Consider the following 15,662-nt stretch of genomic DNA (forward strand, 5'->3'; position numbering starts at 1 on the left):
TATATATATATATATATAAAGGGTGATTTGTTAAGAGCTTGATAACTTGTGTTTTCGTCCGTGTATTTACGTATCACCAAATGTGGAAAGTTGTATGCCACACAATTATGCCTACAGCCCGTGTTACTGTTTTGGAGATTGCTTTCGGAAATAGGTACTGAATTTTTGAGGATTGGGGGAATTTCCATAGATTTGAGGATATGTCGTCATATGTTCTGTATAATAAATCATCGTTTGAGTAATTATAGTTTACATATTAGAAACGCGTACATTCTGCGGATATCAAATCCTTTTTTCTACAATCGTCAAAACGGATTTAGATAAGCAATGGTTAGGTTAGGTATAGGGACAGCCCGATATTTCAGGCTCTCTTAGACTTTCGACTTCAGTCGATTATGAAACCACAGTGCCGAACTTCCCTCTCATCACTGAGTGCTCGATTACACTTTAAGCTCTAAGACAAGGGACCTCCTTTTTATAGCCAAGTTCGAACGGCGTTCTACGTTGCGGTGAAAACACTTAGAGAAGCACTCAGTAATCACATTAGCATTACTTACAAATTACAAATTTCTTCCTATTTGGCCACTATATGTTATGCATGCAATGGATTTCAAACGTTTCTTATGATTTGGAGATATGAAAACTTTGTCATATTAAATGTTTTCTGTTCCGCACTCATGGAAAAAATCATGCACGGCGTGTTCATTTCAAAACGATTCGTTCCTGAAAGTGAATCAACACACAACAGTTTGCGACAATTTGACAAGTCGAACCTTCCCTAAGGTGACGACATCAAAAGAAGTTAATTCCTCCAGAAAGAGATTTTAGGAAAGCAGAAATGCCTTGTTTATCATCAGTCGACCCAAGCACGTTGTCGACTAAGCAAAGCAATTCCTTAAAATGGGCGGAAGGAATTCTTGAAGCTGGAAAGAGGGAAAGATCGCCAGATGATAGGTAATAGGGGAGCAGTGGACGGTATTGTTCCAACACTGAAAAAACAGTGAACCCTTTTCCATTGCAAAATGAACTAAATTGTAGTAATATTGACCATGATTTAGCCCTTAAGATTTTTTTCAACTTCTCTAGTTTATAATTCTCTTAAATTTTAGTTCATCTATAACATTGTAGTTTAGTTAATTTTTACAGCACCATAAGATTTATATACCCCTAACAAGTTAAAAAGTCAGTATTATTTTGGTTTACTTGCTTATTTTGTGGGAAGCCCGATAATAAAAATTGGTTAACAGTCTCTTTAAATGTCGACGACTAAACTATTTTTAAATCAATCATTCCACAGTACAGATAAATTAAATAATTAAAGGAACAACAAACCGTTTTACTATTATGAAAATTTTCATACATTAAAATTAAACTTTCTTTAAGCAAAAGTACTTTATTATAAAAACTTATGATGAAAATTCTTAATACAATGTTTTTTGTGAATAAAAATGATGACCACGTGGAACAGAGAGTAGTTCATTTGAACCCGCTGTTTGGACATTTTGACTTATCCTTTTTTTATTCATCGTAGGTAATTTTTTCACATATCTTGCTGGAAAAAATGGAAACAATAATGAAAATTGTTAAAAATTAACACCATGTAATGAAATATAATTTTTAATTCTTCATTTTAGCTTGTAACTTACCATATTTCATACATTAAAATTATTGGCATTTTATCAAATGGTGTAAGGAATTCAACTTTGGAAACGTATCTCATAAAATTTGTACCTGAAACAATTAGAGAAATAATGAAGTATTCTAAATAAACTCATAAAACTGTGTTGTTATCGATGTGAAGGATATAATAAAATAAATATTCTATTTGAAAGAATGCCAAAGTTTTAATATAAAACTTACCAAATCTCTATTAAATTGTAAGCTGATGGGAAATATAAAAAGTTGTCCAAATTTATTTGGGTTACTCTGAAATTAAATATTTATTTTTTACATTAATAAAATTATTAAATAGGTTTTCAAAAAATCTAATAAAAAAATAATAATATGCATAAAAACCAAATATTCTTGATAACCCTAGACAGTCATCATTCGTCAAAATGACGACACGTAATTTCATTTTCGATTTAAAATGCATTTTAGTCTATTGGGAAATGGTAAATTTAAGTTATACTAATTCGACCGTTCTATGAATTTTTGTTTTATACTAATTAAAACCAAATTGAATAAGAAAATACATTCACTTTTTCGCTCACGATGAAAATTATAGCGTCTTGAAATCAGCCGTAGTCAAAATGACGAAGGATGACGTTAATGTACAAAAATAAGGATGACTGTCCAGGGTTAAAAGAAAGTTAAAGAATCCTTACCAATTCACTATTAAACAGCAACGGAGTACTAAAAATTTGGCCAGATTTTTAAGGGGTTATTCTGAAATTAAATATTTGTTTATACATAAAAAATGTTACATTGGCTTCCAAAAAATTTGATTAAAGAAATACTAAAATAATGTATTAAAAGCCTGTAATTTTGGTGATAAAAAGGTCACAAAAACGTAAATATTCTAGTTGAAATAAAGCCAATTTTTAAAAGAAAACTTACCAATTCTCTATTTTTTAAATTTGTTCGAACCCATCTGGAGTTTCTCTGAAAATAAATATTGCTTTTACAAAAAAGAAAAACATTAAACTGGTTTCCAAAAAAATTAATTAACAAATAATAATATACATAAAAAATATTCTTTTTAAAAGAAAGTCATATGAAAAAAATACTTACTAATTTATGAATAAACTATACGCTGAGATATAACAAAAATTTTCCAAATTCATCTGGAATTGAATATTAATTTTTTACATAGAATAATAAAAATTTCAATACACTTTCAATTTCAACATATTTTCCTAAATATTCTTAATAACTTTTTTTCTAAACTACCGATAAAATATTAATAACTTTCATTTAAAAGGTTTAATAAACAAACACCAATATATATCTCAAAAATCCAAAATATTCCATGCCTTTATATTCCCTTGTTGCATACCTACTTAAAATATGCAACAGCCCACGCCAATGCCAACTATACAACTGAAGCATGCCAAACAAAACCAAGCAAAGCCAAAACATTCCTACAACAACAAAAAACACATGTGCCTTTATTGAAAACAACACCTCATCCAGCCAAATAAACCATCCGCGAATAACAAACACACACACACAAACCACTAAATGAACAAAAATAAAAACAACCCCACGCTCATGTATACACAACAAAACTCAAGTAACATCATCTTTACATTAATCACATTCCACTATGCCGATAAAGATCTCTGTACTATGCATTAGTTCATCGCATCTGCTGACAATTTACTCTGAGAATAATATTCGTAAAGGCACACCAGTTTATGAACGATGAAACGTTTAACTTAAAATTTGCAAAATGTTCATGAAATGTTATCTACCATTTTTGACGAAAATGTCTATAAATTTAAAATATTTCACTGGGCAATTTTTTTCCAACAATTATTAACTATAGGAATTGTCAGTAAGAAATTGCTATCCACTTTCAAGTTTATTTTTCGTAAAAAAATATTTTCTCATACAAAAAAATCTTATAGTAAATTGCACTTATTATTTAGAAAATACTTTACATTTCACAAGTAGTTTTATAGCATAACAAACGAATTTTTAACTACCAGTTAAGAAATTTTTTAAGGAAATTTCCATCGTATTTTGTAGGCCATGAACTAAACGATTGCTACTTAGAATTTGTAAAATTTCCTTTCGAGTAGTTAATTTTCGTTGAAGATACGAAAAATGAACTAAAATTCTGGAAAATTCTTGTAATAAATTATTGTAAAAATCTTCTTAAATTTACGAGATACTTTTTTCTGTGAAAGCACAAGTGGTGGGAAATTGAGAAAGCTTTGTGTGGCGTCTACGCATAGGTGCTGGAAAAGTTTCCCGGCCCAGATTCTCGACACCAAGAGGCTGGTTGGTATCAAGGACGATTTAAGCTACACCGAAAAAAAAGTTTACTATTTTTTATGAAAAATGAACTAACCCATAGTAAGAATGAATATGATTTGGCGCCAAAGATTTTTTTCATCTAGATAAGTTCATGATTTTCTTAAAAATTAGTTCATGTATTGCATCGTATTTTAGTTCATTATTACTATGCTGTGGGAAGAATATAGTTAAACTAATTCAAAATATTCCTGCTATCCAGAAAAATGAACAATTTTTTGGGAAACTTGTATTAAGAAATTGGTTTGAAATAAACTGTTTGTCGGTATAATTTTCAAAAAAGTAGAGAAATTGAGGAATCAAAGGTACAACAAGCCTGTATACAACTAAGAAATTTTTCGTACAAAACAAGTCAATTTTCTATAACCACCAGTATTTTATTTCAAAAAATTATTATTATATTACACAAAACTATGGCTTATGATATACAATAAAGGAAATATTTGTATTCGTACGTTGGATGGATATTACTCAAAAGAGTAATATTCAATGTTATTAGGACTAACTAATTAATTTAAATTTCCATGTTTTCTATCCATATGAAAGATATATGCGACATAAGTTGCTATATTCATTGAATTGTTGTCCAATTTCATCGATTTTGGCTAACTTTTGTTGGGCGGATTTGTCTTATAAGCATCTGAAATTGCAAAGTTATACAAAATATAAGAAAAATATTATCGAATTCTATTGTTCATATTTTTAACTTACGGCTTTCAAGAGTATGTTCTAGAGCCAATAAAGATGTCAGCTTAGTTAGCATTAAACAGTAAGAATACTCCAAAAAAATACCATTACAAGGCCTGTCTACCTGCAAATAAAAATAATTATTTTTAATAAATTGAAATTTTGGTTTTATTAAAAACGGACAAAATACCGTTTATAGAAAAACTTACCACATTGAAAAATCCATCCAGTAGGTACATTATTAGAATCACATCCATGGACTAATGGGGCGTTATTGAAATTATTCTCAGAATATATTTGAAATAAAAAATATTATAAAAAAATTAGACATAATTTCCACTTTTCAGTTTAGCATTTAATATTTAAGGTGGATATTAATTTCGAGTTTAGCGGCTAAAATCGAAATTTTCATGATAATTTTTCTTTAATAATCCATTATAAAAAAAAATAATCTTTATAAAAAACTTGGTTTGGGCTATTCTCCATCAAGTTTTATGTAAATTTGTATCGAAGACGTATAGTTTTATACTTTTCTTAGTGATTTTTTTTAATTTTAGCGGCCAAACTCGAACTTAGTACTCACCTGTAGGAATTGCTGTAACATAAAAAATATAGATTCAAAAACAATTGTTATATCTCCAACCTGTGATCTAGATGTAGAATAAATATAAATCATCCTATTACGACTCATGTTGTATATTTTTTATGTAAATCAATTAAAAATCCGTAATAATTTTAAACTATTAACAGAAATATACAGTTCCTTAATCTGTTATTTGTTTTTTTTTTTTTCAATAAAAAGCGTTTTTGATTACTCTAACATCACATCATTCACTTCTCAGTTTCTAAAATATATTTTCATTAATAAACACCAAACATACAATTTTGCAAAATTAAATCCACGTGTGCACTTCATAAATGCATCAACAGAACTGAATGTAGCAATAAAACTCAAAGACACAAATAGTCATAAAGGATACATACCGTAAAGAAAAACAACTCCACACACACACACACGATCCCTTTCTGATCTCGCTATTGCAAGAAAACAACTCTCACCACAAAAGATACAAACAACACACAAGGAACATTCCATTGTCTCTAGAATCAAAACAACCAACAACAACATAAATGACGCAATAACAAACACAAACAATCATACGAGATATACACAAAATGTCTCTAAAAACTCCCTCACATGATGCACTCACATTTTCCAATAGCACGTTTATTGTTTAGTTGGAATTCTATCATAAGTTAAGGTAAAATATATACCAAATCTATGAGGAATCTATAAAAAATTATATACACCCGTCAAGGATTATATTAACTACTTTTTATTCTACTTCATCTAAAATGTTCCATGTGAGGAAAAACACTCCAGCTTATAATAAAAAGGGAAATAATCTGTAGGAAGCCATCATACGAATCGGTAATGTCGTTAAGTTAATTTTTACTACAAAAATTTTTTTCCATACAAAATTTTTTCTTAGTAAATTGTCCACATTTCGTAGTAAGATTTTTATATTGTCCATGTATTTTTATAATAGAATCAACGATGCATTAACTACTGTGTTGGAATTTTTTTTAAGGAAAAATCCTTCCCATTTCGTAGTTAGTGAACTAAAAAACATTTACTGAATTTTTATAAGTTTTCCTTTAGCTAAGTTAATTTTCGTTGTGGTTACGAAAAATAAACTATATTACAGTAAATTTGTTGAACTATGTGAAAGTTACAATGGTCCTTATATTTACAAGACACCTTTTTTTCTGTGTAGTCGCATTTGATGACCAGAGATCTGCAGAATGTTTTAAAGCTGCGTTGATACTAATTGGTTCAGTTTGGGAAGGAGCTGCTCCAGAGTTAGTCGAGAAAAAAGGCATACCGGCTAGACCTTCTGATGAAAGCTGACATAGATATAGTTCTTATTCAAGAACCATATGTTTATAGAAACAAAATATATGGATTAAGTACTCCGGGTTTCAAACTATTGCCGCTAAAAATGTCGTAGCCAGTTTAGAAATAGCCAAATGCAAATATTGGGTATCTTCGGTCTACATGGGACATGATAGGGAGATGCTTCCATGTGCCGTTAACACCATACACCCTCAAAAAAAAAACGCTTCTCTAACATATGTTCCAAACATATTTTGCAGGAAGCACATATATTATTGGATATTGCCGAAACATTATTATGTTTGTTTTATGTGAACATATTATATGTTTGGAAGCATTTTGAGCCCAAAAATATTATATGCTTGGAAGAATTTTCTCCCCAAGAAAATTGTGCTCATTCCCTCACATAATTTTCACTTCCACGAAATTCTTGGGACCTTTTTCTGTAATACAAATAATGTTGAAGAAATTATTAAATTTTATAATTTTTTAAATTTTACCTTTCGCCTGGACGGAGAATCGAACCGGGAACCATGCAATTTGTAAGCCAACATACTACCACTGGGCTACGTATCTGTTATAGTCACAAATAGACAATTATCGTTATAAGTTAGATTTATATAGCATAGTTTGCAGCGCCCACGAGCCCATGCAAACATAACATTATTTAACAGAAACATACATTTGTTGGCCACGTGGAGCAGTGGTTAGCATACGTTCCGACTTCTTTTAACGAACCAAGAAAAAAAATGTGCCCATAATGCCAAAATGATAAACAAAAACATGTCCACACATACATAAAATGCTGCTCTCAAGACGAAAACACATGCTGTTTTTTTTTTTCAAATGTCTATTCTCTTCGATCCGAATGTCTATTCTCTTTACTTCGAATACTCATTCTAATATTCAAATTAAATAATATTTAGATTTAAGCATATCAAAGCATGTTTTATGATTTTAAGCATATCATAAAACAGTTTTCCGAAACAACATACAAGCGGTTTCACAGAAATTGCTCTCTTTTCATTCTCTCTTTTTTCTGTGTTAAGTTGATATCTTTCGTCAACCCTCCCGGTTTCCATCTCTATTTCTTTCTCTATACTCTCTCTGTCGCTTTGAATAAAATATCACAACATATGTATGTTTAGTCGAAATTTGTAAATTTATATATGTTTGCATTCACACATATGATTTTTATGAAACATTCATGCCCCAAACAAAATATATACTAACATATTAACATAGATGTCCCAAACATTTAGTGTTAGTTTAGGAACATTACATGTTTGCACTTAAATATATTGTGTTCCAAAATTGTGCCCGAAACACATTTTGTTTATATCGGAACATATTTTTTTTTTATTATTTTCATCTATGGATTAAACCCTTACAGACTATCAGTAATATATTTCATTATATACATATCGTTTGTTAATATATCAAGTATTTAATAATAATGTTATCTTTTTCTTTACATTGTATTTCTCTTCTGACAAATCAAGATAATAATAACATTTATTGAATTCTTTACAAAGACGGCGAAGTGGATCATTGTTTTCAAAGTTCGTTCGAAAGTATTCAATGTGGAGCAGTTCAAAGTTGCGGGTAGGTCTAAAGGGTACATTGAATGATATGCTGTTAATAAGGAAGTCAGATTTAAATCTTCCGTTAATTAAATCAACCATAAAACAGATATTCAGCATGGTACGTCTACTTTTCAGTGTAGGTAATTTGATGAGCGATAGTCTTTCTTTGTAAGACGGCAAGGTTTGAGGTGTCCAGTTATTCCGACGTAAACAAAACAGTAAAAATTGTTTCTGAACAGATTCAATACGATTGCAATGAATTTGGTACTGTGGGACCCAAATTACAGATCCATATTCCAGGATAGGACGCACAAGTGAAGTATATAAGTTTCTTGTAACAAATGGGTCAGAAAATTCCTTACTCCAGCGCTTGACAAATCCAAATGATCCATAGGCCTTATTTACAGTCATAGAAATGTGAGATCTAAAATTTAGCCTGCGATCCAAAAGTATTCCAAGATCTTTAAAGGATTCAACAGTTTCAAGCGTTGTGCCATTCAAGTTATAATTCGTGTCGATATAATTTAATCTATAAAAAGAGATATGCTTGCATTTCCTTATGTTCAGTTCCATCATATTTGATGAGCACCATCTGTACATGCTATTCAGATCAGATTGGAGTAAGGATTGGTCATCACTATTCCGAATAACCTTTATAATTTTAACATCGTCAGCATACATGAGAGTGTAACCATATTTAATGGCTGATGGAAGGTCATTTATAAATAAGCAGAACAATAGAGGGCCAAGATGACTGCCTTGTGGAACACCAGAAGGCACATGTATTGATTTTGAAATAATGTTATCAAATACTACAAATTGTGTACGATTCTTTAGATAACTTTCAAACCAGGATACCATTAATTTACTGAAGCCCATGCGATGCAGTTTGTACAGTAAAAGTGAATGGTTTACTTTTTCAAACGCCTTACTAAAATCAGTATAAATGACATCAGTCTGTGAACGATCTCTAAAGCCTTCATTAACCATTGTAGTCAATTCCAAGATATTTGTTATGGTCGAACAAGATTTACGGAAGCCATGTTGTTTAGGCGATAGAAGAGAGGATACTTGATGATTCAAAATATCAGAAATAATTTTCTCCAACAGTTTTGGAATAGCACTTAATTTAGCAATGCCTCTATAATTCGTAATATCTGACTTGCTTCCATTTTTAAATAGCGGAATGATAAATGAATTCTTCCACAACGTAGGAAAGTGACCTGTGCGCAAAGATTCATTAAACAGAAATGAAAGAGCAGTCGAAAGGGAATGAGCACAATATTTGAGGATGTTACTGGGAATCCCATCAGGGCCCGGGCGATATGAACATTTTATCTTTTCCATATAACTCATCACAATATCAGGAGAAATAAATGGAGTAGTGAATGTCGAATATTCCTGTATCTTATATGGGTACGCATCAGATTGCTTGAAATCCTTATGGCAGTAAGTTGTTGCAAAGAACTTTGAAAACAAATTACATATAGATTCATTATCATCCACTTCAACAGCACCATAGTGAAGGGTTCTTGGATACACATTTGATTGACGTTTAGAATTAACAAATCTGTAAAATGACTTTGGATTAAGCTTCAGTTCATTTTTAATTTTCGATAAATAATTATTATAGGATTGTTTATTCCACAGGTTGTATTCTGAACGAGCAATTGAGTAGTTTGCATAGTCAGTCACATATTTTTCTAAAAGTGTAGTCACTGAGTCACTCCTAGAGTTTATTTTGCGTACTAATTTGGTAGTTTGCAATAAGGGAGATACCCCAACCTTCGTCACTAAAAAGAGGCAAGAGGTTTTGGAAGTCACCTTGGCCTCTCCGGAACTGAATAAAATTATATCTGAGTGGCAGGTTTTAAGTGAACATAGCTTCTCAGATCATCGCTACATCAGTTTCAAATTCGATGTTCATACAACCAAGACCATATTTCCTCCAAATGTTAGGAAAGCTGATTGGAATAGGTATAGGGAATCGTTCAATATGATGATACCGGAAATACCAGAGACAAATGTGAGCACTGTGCAAAATATCGAACACGCAGTGGAGCGGATTACTAAGGCCTTCACCATCTCACTGAAAGAGGGAAGCCAAGGGGGAAAAATCGACCACCATGTTGGTCTACGGAGTTAAGTAATATGAGGAAATCCTGCAGGAAGCTCTTTACAAAATCCACCAGAGCTCCTGAGGTTTGGGACGCTTACAAGAAGAATCTGGGAGGATTCAAGCGAAAACAGAGAAAGTCTCAGCATAACTCTTGGAATGATTACTGCAGCAGTATTGAGAATACGTCCGAGGTTTCCAGACTATGGAAGGTACAAGCATCCACTAACTCCACTCCAGGCTTCATTAAAACATCGGAGGGCAATTGGACAACGTCCAGTGAGGAGACACTGGAGGTACTATTGGACATACATTTTCCTGGAAATCAGACTGTTGAACCATCTTCTGGCGGTGCCACAGCGCACACAGGGTAAGAATAGCCTGTTTTCTTGGATTAATTAAAAAAAAAAACAAAAATTAAGTATCGTTAACATTTTTTGCACACGGTTACAGTATATAAAATTCTACATCACTTGTCGTTAAAATAAATGTCACAAGTGGTCTGGTGTTTTTGTGCAAAAAAGGCTGAAAAAAGTGAAAACGTTCCCGTTGAAAATTTTATTTATTTTAAAAAGTATTGTAAAAGTTAAACATTTTTCAATGGAACCATCAAGTTCAGGTTATTTTGCAAATATGTCGTTAACATTTGTGTCTCAAATTATGTGTGGAAGTGATTTAGATGTAGTTATTTATGTTGAGAATGCCAAAAAATTAATATTTTTATATTTTAAATGGATATATAGTTATTATTCGTCCACATTCGTGTCATAATTTGTAGTTTATATTAAAGAGGACATAAATCTGTGTTATATTGCAAAATTTTACGCTGCCCTTTTGCGCTTTTTAGAAGCCATGCATTGTTTAATACAAGTGTTGCAGCAGTCAAATTAGCTAAAAGTCACATTGATATCGCGAGTGGTGCTGTTGTTGTGTTTTGTTGTTTTTCATGTTACTTTTTCTATTTATTTGTGCTCTTCTTTTCCGTATATTAATGTTGTTATTTTTGTTTCTTTTAATAATATTCTTTGTTACAATAATATTTTGTTTTTGTTTATTTTAATAATAATCTTTGTTTTGACAAATAGTGGTTGCCAGAGGAGGCAATTGATTTAATTGTACCTGCAGCTCCGAACAAGAACTATTTCAGTGATGTTGAAGTTGCTGATGCTGCGGATGATGATAATGATGATAACGATAATGATGATGATGATGATGTGGATGATTAACTTTACGATGTATAAAATGCAATGTTTAAGTTCTCATACCGTACTCCTTGCACTATATACCTACACTGATATTTGGGATTACTTAATAAAATTATACTCAAATATACTTAGAAAACATTTTTTTAAACTTATTTTAATGGTATTAACTGAAAAATAAAGAAAAATTATCCTAACATAGCTTCCCTGATTTGATCCAAGAAAACATGCTACTCTAACCCACTGTGCAGCGGCTCAGCGGTCATTTCCTATTGAGGAAATTGTATCGGAATCTAGAATAAAATTAAATAGCTTTGGGACATTCAAAGCCCCCGGACCTGATGGAATTACTCCGGCGGAGTTACAAGCAGTGACTGAAAGAATTATTCCCTGGTTGACGGTGATATATAAAGGATGTATAAACTTAGCATATATTCCAGGAAAAAGGAGGGAAACAAAAGTCTTTTTCATACACACAAACAATTTTTTTCTGATTCAATCACCAAATTAATTGATCCAATTAATTTTTTAATTGAAATGTCTTCAATCACGAAAATGATAGTATCAATCACAGTTTTAATTGGGCATAGAAAAAATTCTTGATTAAAAAATTAATTGATTTCTTCAGCAAATTTCAATTAGTTTTTTAATTGATTCAATTAAAAATTTAATTGATGTTGATTGCAAAAGTAAATTAATTTATTAATTAAAAAAGGTAACTATTTTTAATTACTTTCTGAATTGGCTTAGAGTTTTTATTTGGATTAAAAAATGATTGTTTGAAATACATTTTTAATTAAAAATTTAAAAAAAATCAGCACTTTTTTAAACTGAATTAGTCTTCCGAATTTGATTAAAAAGTTAATTGTATCAATTAATTTTTTAATTAAAAATTTTAAAATTTTTAATCATTGGCTTAATTAACTTAATGTTTCTATCATAATGAAAAAGTTAACTGTATCAATAAATTTATTAATTGAAAAAAATTTCAACTTCAATTAACTTTTTAGTTGGAAATATTTTGGTGATATTTTTTTCTGTGTACCTAATGCTGGAAAAGCCTCTCATTCGAGTGCGAAGGATTTCCGACCAATCAGCTTATCCTCATTCCTACTTAAGACTCTGGAGAGGATGATAGACATTTATCTTAGAACTAGCGTCGATTCAAGTTTGCTCTCGAAACGACAGCATTATCTGTCAAAGAATACACAATCGTGGCGTTTCTAGATATCGAAGGGGCGTTCAATAATGTCCATCCGAGCTCGATATTAAATGGACTGACAACTCTGAATGTTGATCCATGTATACGTATGCTGTTAGACGAACTGCTAATGAGGAGACGTATTTCGGCCACACTAGGACAAGCAAACACACAAAGGTATGTGAACAGAGGCACTCCTCATGGAGGAGTTCTATCACCTCTTCTTTGGAATGTTGCTATAAACAACCTTCTGGTTTCCCTAGAAAAAGAAAGGATAAAAGTGGTGGCATACGCACATGATGTGGCGCTAGCAGTCAGTGGAAAATTCTCATCCACAATCAGAGATATTATACAGAGAGCCCTCCGGATGTCTGAGAAATGGGCGAAAGAGAATGGTCTTGGGGTAAATCCTGCAAAGACAGAACTAGTCATGTACTGCAAAGATCGTAAAATTCCTACGGATAAGCCCATATGCTTAGGTGGTATTGAAATTCCCTCTGGTGAAAAAATACCTTGGCGTTATTCTGGAGAGGAAGCTGAACTTTAAGCTTAATATTGAAGAAAGGGCGAGAAAAGCCACGGTAGCTTTGTACTCGTGTAAAAAGGCAATAGGAAAAAAGTGGGGACTAACACCGAAAATTGTGCATTGGCTATACACGGCCGTGGCTAGAATGCTATATGGTGTTGTAGTCTGGTGGCCGGCACTTCAGCAGCCGATAAGTTTAGACAAAGTTCAGCGTATGACCTGCTTGTGTATCTCAGGCGCATTCAGTAAGACAGGAACAAATTCCATTAATGTCATGCTGCATCTATTGCCTTTAGACATTTTGGCCAAACAGTCAGCTGCAACAACGGCTGTGCGGTTGCGCGGTCGCTGTGGGCTGTGGTCGGAAAAAAGGTACGGCCACAGTTCGGTCCTCAAAACGATGCCAGATGTGCCTAACGTAGTGGATTACACTTTGGCAAGACCACTTTTCAACAAAAAGTTTGAAACTCCAATTCCCAACAGTGAGGCGTGGTGCACACAGGCCCCGGGGAATAAACGATATATAGATTTCTACACTGATGGCTCCAAATTGGATGGACAATTGGGTTTCGGAGTATATTCGAAGCGGATGAGTTGGCAAGGATAGGGACTACCTTACATATTCCAGGGGAACTAGAATCTGTTGGTATGCCCCTGGCTACCTGCAAGCTCATGCTGCGTGAGAAGGCTGTTATGAGGGCAAATGTTCGATGGGAGAATTACAAGGGCTGTAACGACACCAAGCAAATATGGCCCCATTTAAGCTTAAACCGCACACTAGATATGCTAGTGTTCTCGAGACGTCAGATATCACTCCTGATATCTGCTATAACGGGCGCGAAGTATAATGACTATTGTATGAGCTGTCATGATGCGGAGGAAAAGGAATCAATTAAACACCTCTTGTGTGAGTGTCCTGCATTTTGTGTAAAGCGCAAGCAACTTTTAGGAGCATATAAAGGGTGGTTAAAATTTCAAGGGCCAATGTTGATTTTGAATAAAACACAAACTATTTAGGAAATTATTGTAATTTTATTATGATATATTGGTATTACTCAATTAGGTATGGAATAAAATATCGGCCAAATGGGCGCCGCGACCTCGGTGGCACACCTTCTTCCGATGGTCCAAATTTTCGATGACGCTGAGGCTATGTTCTATGCCGTTAATGTGCCGAATTATCTCATCCTTTAGCTCTTGAATTGTTGCTGGCTTATCGACGTACACCTTTTCTGTCAAATAACCCCAAAGAAAAAAGTCCAACGGTGTCAAATCACATGATCTTGGCGGCCAATTAACATCGCCATTACGTGAGAAAACACGGCCATTGGATTTGTTGCGCAAAAGAGCCATTGTTTCGTTAGCTGTGTGGCAAGTGGCACCGTTCTGCTGAAACCACATATCGCCCACATCCATATCTTCCAATTCGGACCATAAAAGGTTCGTCATCATCTCACGATGGCGAACACCATTCACAGTAACTGCTTGGGAGCCACCGTGGTGCAATGGTTAGCATGCCCGCCTTGCATACATAAGGTCGTGGTCGATTCCTGCTTCGACCGAACACCAAAAAGTTTTTCAGCGGTGGATTATCCCACCTCAGTAATGCTGGTGACATTTCTGAGAGTTTCAAAGCTTCTCTAAGTGGTTTCACTGCAATGTGGAACGCCGATCGGACTCGGCTATAAAAAAAGGCCCCTTATCGGTGAGCTTAACATGGAATCGGGCAGCACTCATTGATAAGAGAGAAGTTCACCAATGTGGTATCACAATGGACTGAATAGTCTAAGTGAGCCTGATACATCGGGCTGCCACCTAACCTAACCTAACTGCCTGACCGGCCTCATTTTGGAAAAAATACGGCCCGATGATGCCGCCAGTCCATAATCCGTACCAAACAGTCACTCTTTGTGGGTGCATTGGTTTATCGACAATCACTCCTGGATTCTCATTCGCCCAAATGCGACAATTCTGTTTATTGACGAATCCACTGAGGTGAAAATGTGCCTCATCACTGAAGATGATTTTCTTCGAAAATTGATCATCCTGTGGTATCACAATGGACTGTATAGTCTAAGTGAGCCTGAAACTTAATCGGGCTGCCACTTTAACCTAACCTAACCTATCCCCTTAGTAACATATATGAATAATAGTTTACCTGACAACAATAAAACATCTTATGCTACACCTTGACAAACAACAAATTATTTTGCCCACTGGACTGTAGTGATATAATACACAGTGTGTTGGTATAACCTGGAATGAAAACTTCCTCATGGCTCTTTAAAAATTTTTAGGGTTTCATATAAGCAAAAGCCTGCATGAACCCGAAACTATTATAATATTGCACACATTTACACTAAAAAAAAATAATAATAATAAATCAAATTAGCCCAGATTGGTACTTGGAATTTTAAATACGTTTGTACTATTTCGTACTTCAATGAAGTTGAAAAGAGATCATCT

The 15,662-nt window shown here is 33.2% G+C and overlaps 1 pseudogene; it reads left to right on the forward strand.

The window, feature by feature from the left end:
* Window positions 1-11,493, forward strand: part of LOC142224681 (uncharacterized) — a 24,031-nt pseudogene extending 12,538 nt beyond the window's left edge.
* Window positions 11,494-15,662: the final 4,169 nt, after the last annotated feature.

Source organism: Haematobia irritans, chromosome 2 (genome assembly GCF_050003625.1).
Source record: "Haematobia irritans isolate KBUSLIRL chromosome 2, ASM5000362v1, whole genome shotgun sequence".
In the NCBI taxonomy this organism is placed as follows: Eukaryota; Metazoa; Arthropoda; class Insecta; order Diptera; family Muscidae; genus Haematobia; species Haematobia irritans.